Source organism: Ammodytes marinus, assembly GCF_949987685.1.
Source record: "Ammodytes marinus genome assembly, chromosome: 23".
In the NCBI taxonomy this organism is placed as follows: Eukaryota; Metazoa; Chordata; class Actinopteri; order Uranoscopiformes; family Ammodytidae; genus Ammodytes; species Ammodytes marinus.
This window is the reverse complement of record NC_137227.1, coordinates 21,840,135-21,847,588: the sequence shown is the minus strand read 5'-3', so window position 1 is coordinate 21,847,588 and position 7,454 is coordinate 21,840,135.

Here is a 7,454-nt window from a genome sequence, read left to right as displayed (position 1 = left end):
TGAACTTTATTTATTATTGATATAGTGTTACTTTATATATTTGTTTGTTTTAATTGTCGTCGCTTTCTGTATGGACCCCAGGAAGACTCGCGACCACTTTGTGGAAGCTAATAAACAATAGCCCCTTTTACACAGCCAGTGAAAGCCGGGAATATGCCGGCCTTTCGGCCCTCCGCCCTGCTGTTTAAATGCGACAGTTGCGGAACGAGGGAAGAAAGGTGCGAGAGATTGTTCCGGGAATTTTACTACCTCGGGGGGTAGTAAGATTCCCGACACAATCAGTTCCGCCTCTCTGTTTAAATGCTCCAGCTTGTTGTTGCGGAACAGGGGGGCGTTTGACGTTCCATAGCCTACGTTCTAAACATGCAACCATGTTAGCAGTTGAAGGACGTGTGTTTAACATTAATCACGGCGGCCTGATGTCCCGTAAAAATCACCAAATAAAAAGAACGGCGTATAATCTAGCTGATCATAAGGTCCGTTGCTCAATCCAAACCCCCGCGCTTCATTTTGCAGAGTGTATGAGTCTATTTCTGCCCAGGAGAAGTTGTACAATGGGAAAGCTAGGCTAGGCTAAGTAAGGGATAAAGTATAGCGAACGGGTCACTTGACCGACAAGCTGAAGCTTGTTCAGTCGGAACTCACTCAGTAGCAACGGTTACTATGTCAAGCTGCGGCCAGTAGTACGCCAGTAAATAGGAACGACCAAGGATACGACCTAGTAACGGGGGAATAGTCTGCTCGCCCCGCTAGACTGTCTGCTTCAGCTGACTGAAGGCTCCGGCTCAGCTGTTAGCCACAGAGCTACTGTTTTGCTAACACAACTCAAGACGTGAAGAGGTGAAGCGGATTGATTTTGTCAGTTTGGTTAACAGTCCCAGTGATGTTGGACTCAGCGCGTAGCGAGATCAACTGGCACATCGTGGGGACAGTAAAATACGGCCCTCTTACTGCAAGCTCCAGCACTTCTGCTCTCAATTCACCGGCCAGTGTTGTTGTAAAAGCAGCTGACCGGCGCGGCGCTAAATGTTTACGTCACACCTGACGCTGTTTACAAGCACCTCTTTCATTCCGGACGCTGTGTAAAAGGAGCTACTGATGCGCCAGCAGGCCGGCGTTGCTTGGTTCTGTGTAAATAACACAGAAGCAAGCAAAGCCGGCATTTTGGAGTGATGTTGTTCCGTCAATACGCCGCAATCTCTGTGTAAAAGGGGCTATTGTCTTCTTTTCATTTGTTATAAAATCCAAACGATTCCCATCCCTACTGCCGACCCTGACTGCACATCTCTGCCTCACTCATACTCTGTCTTTGTATTTCTGTCTGTCTGTCGCTACAGAAACAAAAAGGAATAAAGAAACCTAAACCTCACGGCTGTCAACAGTGTAAGAAAGAGTTCAGGTGGAGGTCAGACTTAATGCTTCATCAGAGAATCCACACAGGAGAGAAGCCGTACAGCTGTGACAAGTGTGGCAAAACATTCACTCACTCAGGAAACCTCAAACGCCACCAACATATTCACACTGGAGAGAAGCCGTACAGCTGTGAGGACTGTGGTAAAACATTCACTCACGCAGGATCCCTCAAAGGCCACCAACGTATTCACACTGGAGAGAAGCCGTACAGCTGTGACCAATGTGGGAAAACCTTCACTGAATCAGGATCCCTCAAACTCCACCAACGTATTCACACTGGAGAGAAGCCGTACAGCTGTGAGGACTGTGGCCGGACATTCACCACACTAGGTAGTTACAATATTCACAGAAACATCCACACAAAGGAAAAAATCTTCCCTTGTCAGTATTGTGCGAAAGTCTTCAGTTTCTCCTCCGTATTGAGGAGTCATGAGCGTATCCACACTGGAGTCAAACTACACCTATGTCAACACTGTGACAAACGGTTCTACAGATCGTCTCACCTCTCACAGCATGAGCGAATCCACACAGGACACAAACCGTACTGTTGTGTCAAATGTATGAAAAGCTACACCACAAACTCCAGCCTGAAGCAGCACAAGTGTGTTTAAACCTGGACCCCCCCTGTGTGTCTTCAGTGAGTTTGTAAATGAAATGCAGAGAGGGGTTTACACATCATGATCTGACTCTGAGCATCTGAGCACACTGCTGAATGTGTTCACACTGTTACACAGTTAGAAGCGATAGTAAAAGACTGAGATGTGAAATCAACTCTCCAGACCCCTCTAACCACTGTACCACGAGCGCCCCAGGATAACCAACTTTTAATGTTTTTATTTGTTCAATTTTGTTGCATTTAATCACCTTTTTGTATTTTATATATCTTTTTTTATATTCGTCTTTGAACCTTATAAATAGGCTAGTTGAATGTTTAAATTTTTTTTACATATTTTTTTGCAGTTATCCATTTTTAATGTCCATTAAATTATGGATAACTCATTTTTGTTATTTCTAAATCAATTCATTCAAATCAAGTTGTTATATTAAATAATTCATCTTTTCAGTCTCATTAGAAAATGGTTTATTTAGATAATGTTTTATATGAGGGTTGGCTGTGTCTAAGCAGGTAGAGCAGTCGTCCGTTGGTTGGATCCCACGCATCCGTCCACATATTTAAGATAATACACACAGACAAACATCTGTATTTCACATGCATTTTATTATCAGTGTTATAAAAACATCAACAAACAATGATGTGCTTTTTAAGTACGGGTCCACTGTTTACAGGGGACGGGTCCACTGTTTACAGGGGACCCGTAATTATTACTCTCCACCATACTTATTCTTACTTCTTACTTCTTATTCTGCCTCAAATTTCTAGCTGCTTCTCCTCCTACACCGTTACACGCAGACATGCAAAAATTTCGCACAACGTGCGTCCCCACCCCGCGGGGTGTGCTATTATACAGTTTTTCCCATTTCCGCTAGGGGGCGCTGTTATGAAGCCCCGACTGAAAAAAGTTTGAGAGGCCACGCCCCGCACGCCGTAACTCCGATTGACTTGAAATTTCTCACACAGGTGTATGTTAGGGTGCTCTACAAAAAAGCCTCTGGGACCATAAAAAGTCTTCAGGGAATATTTCCCGCAAATTAGCATAAAGTGAAAAACAGCGTGTTATCCACAACTTTCCGAAATTTGACTGTATCGACACCAAATTTCTCGTGACGCCCCGGGGGACTACAATAAACATGCCCGTAAAAGATTAGTAGGACCACTTGAAAAACATGGCCGCCATTGACCAAAAAGTTTACGCAGGGGCGGGGCTTAATAACACGTTGGCCATAACTCCTTAACCATAGGTCCTATCACCATCAAACTTGCTGGGTATGTGCGGAAGTCATGTGGTAGCATGTCCATAGAAGCTTATCGCGATTACCCCATAGGGGGCGCCACAAATGTCACCCGACTCCGATTGACTTGAAATTTCTTACACATGTACAGCTCATGGTGCTCTACAATATAGCCTCTCGGACAATAGGGGTCAGCCATGATTATTTTTTCCGCCGCCATTGACCAAAACGTTTACGAAGGGGCGGGGCTTATTAACAAATTGGCCATTACTCCTTAACCGTAGGTCCTATCATCATCAAACTTTCTGGGTATGTGCAGAAGTCCTGTGGTAGCGTGTCCCTCGATGCTTATCGCGATTAACCCATAGGGGGCGCCACAAAAGTCACCCGACTCCGATTGACTTGAAATTGATTACACATGTACAGCTCATGGTGCTCTACAATATAGCCTCTCAGAATTTTTTGTAATTTCCGCTAGGGGGCGCTACAATTAAACCCAGACTGAAGAAAGTCTGAGAGGCCACGCCCCGCACACCGTAAGTCCCATTGACTTGAAATTTCTCACACGGCTGTATGATAGGGTGCTCTACAAAAAAGCCTCTTGGACCATAAAAGTCAACCTGGACATACTTTCGGCTAATTAGCATAAACTGAAAAACAGGGTTTTATCCACAACTTTTTCCAGTTTTACTCTATCGACACCAAATGTCTCACGATGCCCCGGGGGACTATGACGCACGTCTCCGAAAAATATCAGTAGGATAGCTTGGAAAACATGGCCGCCATTGACTAAAATGTTTACGCAGGGGCGGGGCTTAATTACAAATTGGCCATAACTCATTGAACGTAGGTCCTATCATCGTGAAACTCGCAGGATACGTGCAAAAGACATGTGGTGGCGTGGCCCTCTAAGCTTGTCGAGGTTAACCCACAGGGGGTGCCACGAACGCGAAAAACGTCATTCACCGACGCAATGTTTGCCGGGCCACGCCCCTTTCCCCCTGACTCCGATCGACTCATCGTTTGTCGGACCTGCGCGGCTCGCGTCGCCCTACGGTAAAGCCTCTGGGACCGCGGGGGTCGGCCGTGATTTTTTTCCTTCCCCGATTCGCGCGGGGGCGGCCCGTACTTTCAAAATCTCCGCGGGATTTCTAGTTCCGTTTGTCATAACACAAAATACAGTTGAGAGAATATATGAGGTTTTTATCTCTAAACATTTGATTTTTCAATATGTTTTGTTAGGGCTGAGCGATATGGCTGAAAGGTTTAGTCATTTTCAGTAATTCAGTGTGAAAAGCTGCTTTCATTCAGTCTGTATCCATATTGGCATGTTTAAATCATTTGTATACATTAATGTCACTGTGTATCTGCATGTCACTTGTATTACTTAGAAGGATGTAACAGTTGAATCTTGTATGACTTGACTAAGATGAATATTTTCTTCAATAAACAATGAGTATTTGAGACAACCCAACACATGGAAGTGAGTTTTGGTCTTTTATTGCTTGAACTGTGACATTTTGGATGGAAAATAAACGCCACTGTAAACTGTAGATCAGACTGTGGTTCACACTTTGACCTGCAGGTGGCGCTGGAGGAAGATGATCGTTTTTATTGCGTGAGGAAGAGCATGAACAACTGTAGTAACATTCAAGTAAAAACATCAAATACACTCAGAGCAGGGCAGAGATTTGAGTTGTCATCAGGTGAGCACCTCCAATCAAAAAGTGTTTTAGATTAACTAACAAATGGTGTAACTTGAAACAATATAAAACATTCAGCCTAAAGGAAACTCAGTGCTTCTGAACTGGCCTCGGTAGAAAAACCAAAATAGTTATTAAAACAGACATTGTAATTAACTGTAATGTAACTTTATTTCAACATATACAATGTAGAAAAATACATTAACCTGGTTTAAGGCAAGGAGTGTAACAGGTGTTAGATAATTTATGTTATCCACCTGGACGGGTTAGTAGATAAATAAAATAGTACAAGTTAGAACGATATACATACATAGTATTCAACAAAAATGACATAAAGCATTTGTACAAAAATATCCCCGTGTTATAAGTGTGTGCATGTTTGCTGTGTGAGTAACTAATGTTTTGTTTTTACCCATAATAAGTTGGATATTGCCAAATTTGCATATTTATTTAAACATTTTTAAAAAACAATCTAACACACAATTAAATCTAAATAAACATTTCAACTCTGGCTTTCTCCAGCATCTAGATTTGAGTTTTTTAGCACTGCTGCTAGGCATTTGATGGAAAACGCGCCATTTTTCTCTGATACACCATGTCTTTCTGGGTCTAGTGTGAGATGGTTTGTGCTTTTTCAGGCCATCGGCAGAGGCAAACGTTTTATCACATTGCTCACAAGAGTATGGTTTTGGTAAATAAAGAGACCGGTATCGGGGAGGTTTATGATACAAATGGTCACACATCCTGATCCCCCACCTCTCTCTCTCTCTCACACACACACACACAAACACACACACACACACTCACACATTCTTTGCAATTTTTGTTGCATTCTTTGCTTTTTTCCGACATATTATGTTTTTGGGACTTTTTTTTCCAATTTGTTTAGACTATTTGTGTTTCTGTGGACCATCTACAGCGCCGAGGAACTAGGGCCAATCGCGTGTGTGTGTGTGTGTGAACGCACGCTCGCTCGCGTGGTGTTTGTGTGTCATACTCAATCATGGTGTAGTGGCTTAATTGCAACTAATGAAGTTTCAGAGTCCCAGGTTCAAATCCTGTCCAGGCTTAAGTGATACTAATGGTTCTAAAGGCCAGGACACACCGGCCCGATAATCGGCCATCGGACATGGTGGGAGAGTCTGGAGGGGGCGGGGACACAAATCTGTTTGGTGTGTTCGGTGCCGTCGTAGGTGTCGTCGGGCTTCTTTTCAGCCGATTCAACATGTTCAATCGGTGTCGGGCAGTCTTTCAGTCGGAGCAATTTGATTGGTGGAGGGCTAGCGAATCAGTGAAGCCCGGAAGTAAGGCGGGGAGCACAAACAGCTGTGACGCGCCATGTGATGTGCAGGCAAAGTCTTAACACTCTAAACACATTGTTTGGCATCATTTCGTCAACTTATCAGCATGATAGAGGATACACCGTCACTGTTTGCGGTTGCTGACAAAAATTACTCCAACCGGCTTTTTTTGGGCCACAATACAGATTAGCGCCGCCTGCTGTTGTGGAGACATTACGTCCCGCACAAGCGCAGAGCGTACGGAAAGTCAGCAGTCGGCTTGGTGTGTTCTTGGCACTTTTTTGGCCGCGACAGGCAGACTGGAGCTGCCTGAATCGGCAGACTCCATTTTCGGGCGACGGTCGTGTGGTAGGAAAATCAAGCAAAATGATAGGTTGTGGTTAGGAAACAGGTCTATTTTCAATCAATAAGCAAGAAAACTCCGCGGAGTGGTCACCGCTTCCAACACACGTGGGTATGAAGCAAACAGCGACAACATGTCCCTTAAATCATGAGCTATTTAAGGACATTGTTGGAGGCAGGTAGACAGGTAAGGCTGGGTGGGGGGGAAGGAGGGGAAGACAGGTTGGGAGGCAGACAGGTTTTGAGATATACATTCATATTATAATTGTGGTGGGGCAGGCTGACCCAGAACAGCAGGAGGCTGTCTGTAGGAAACATTGTCTTCTTTCAAATGTATAGTCAGGCTGGCTACTCTCCACACGGGAGATTGAGGGGGGATGGTGGGGGGGGGGGCAGTTTTAAGATGGCACGGGGAATTTCTAAAGCATGGTACAATAGGAGAGGTGTGGCCCGTCTGAGTGGTTTGTTGGATACGCATTTGAGGAATCTACATTTCAGTTTACAACTAAAAACCACATTCAATATATCACTGCACTATGGTCTATACTAGATAATAGCAAATGTTTACTATTGCATTATTAAGTATTCCAACATTTGAGTCCAGAGATATATCATATGCAAAATCTGCTACCACAGTCGGTAGTCGGACCGGTGTGTCCTGGCCTTAAGGTGCCGGTGACCAAAGGAAGGAATTCAAATCTTCAAGTAGCTGATGTAACTCGTAGGGTTAGGGCTATTATTATTCATTATTGCTGATACCACATTCCTTTGTATTGTACAGTATATATATATATAAGTCTTCAAAGGAAAATACACAAAGTGAAGTGATTTTTTTTTATTTCTA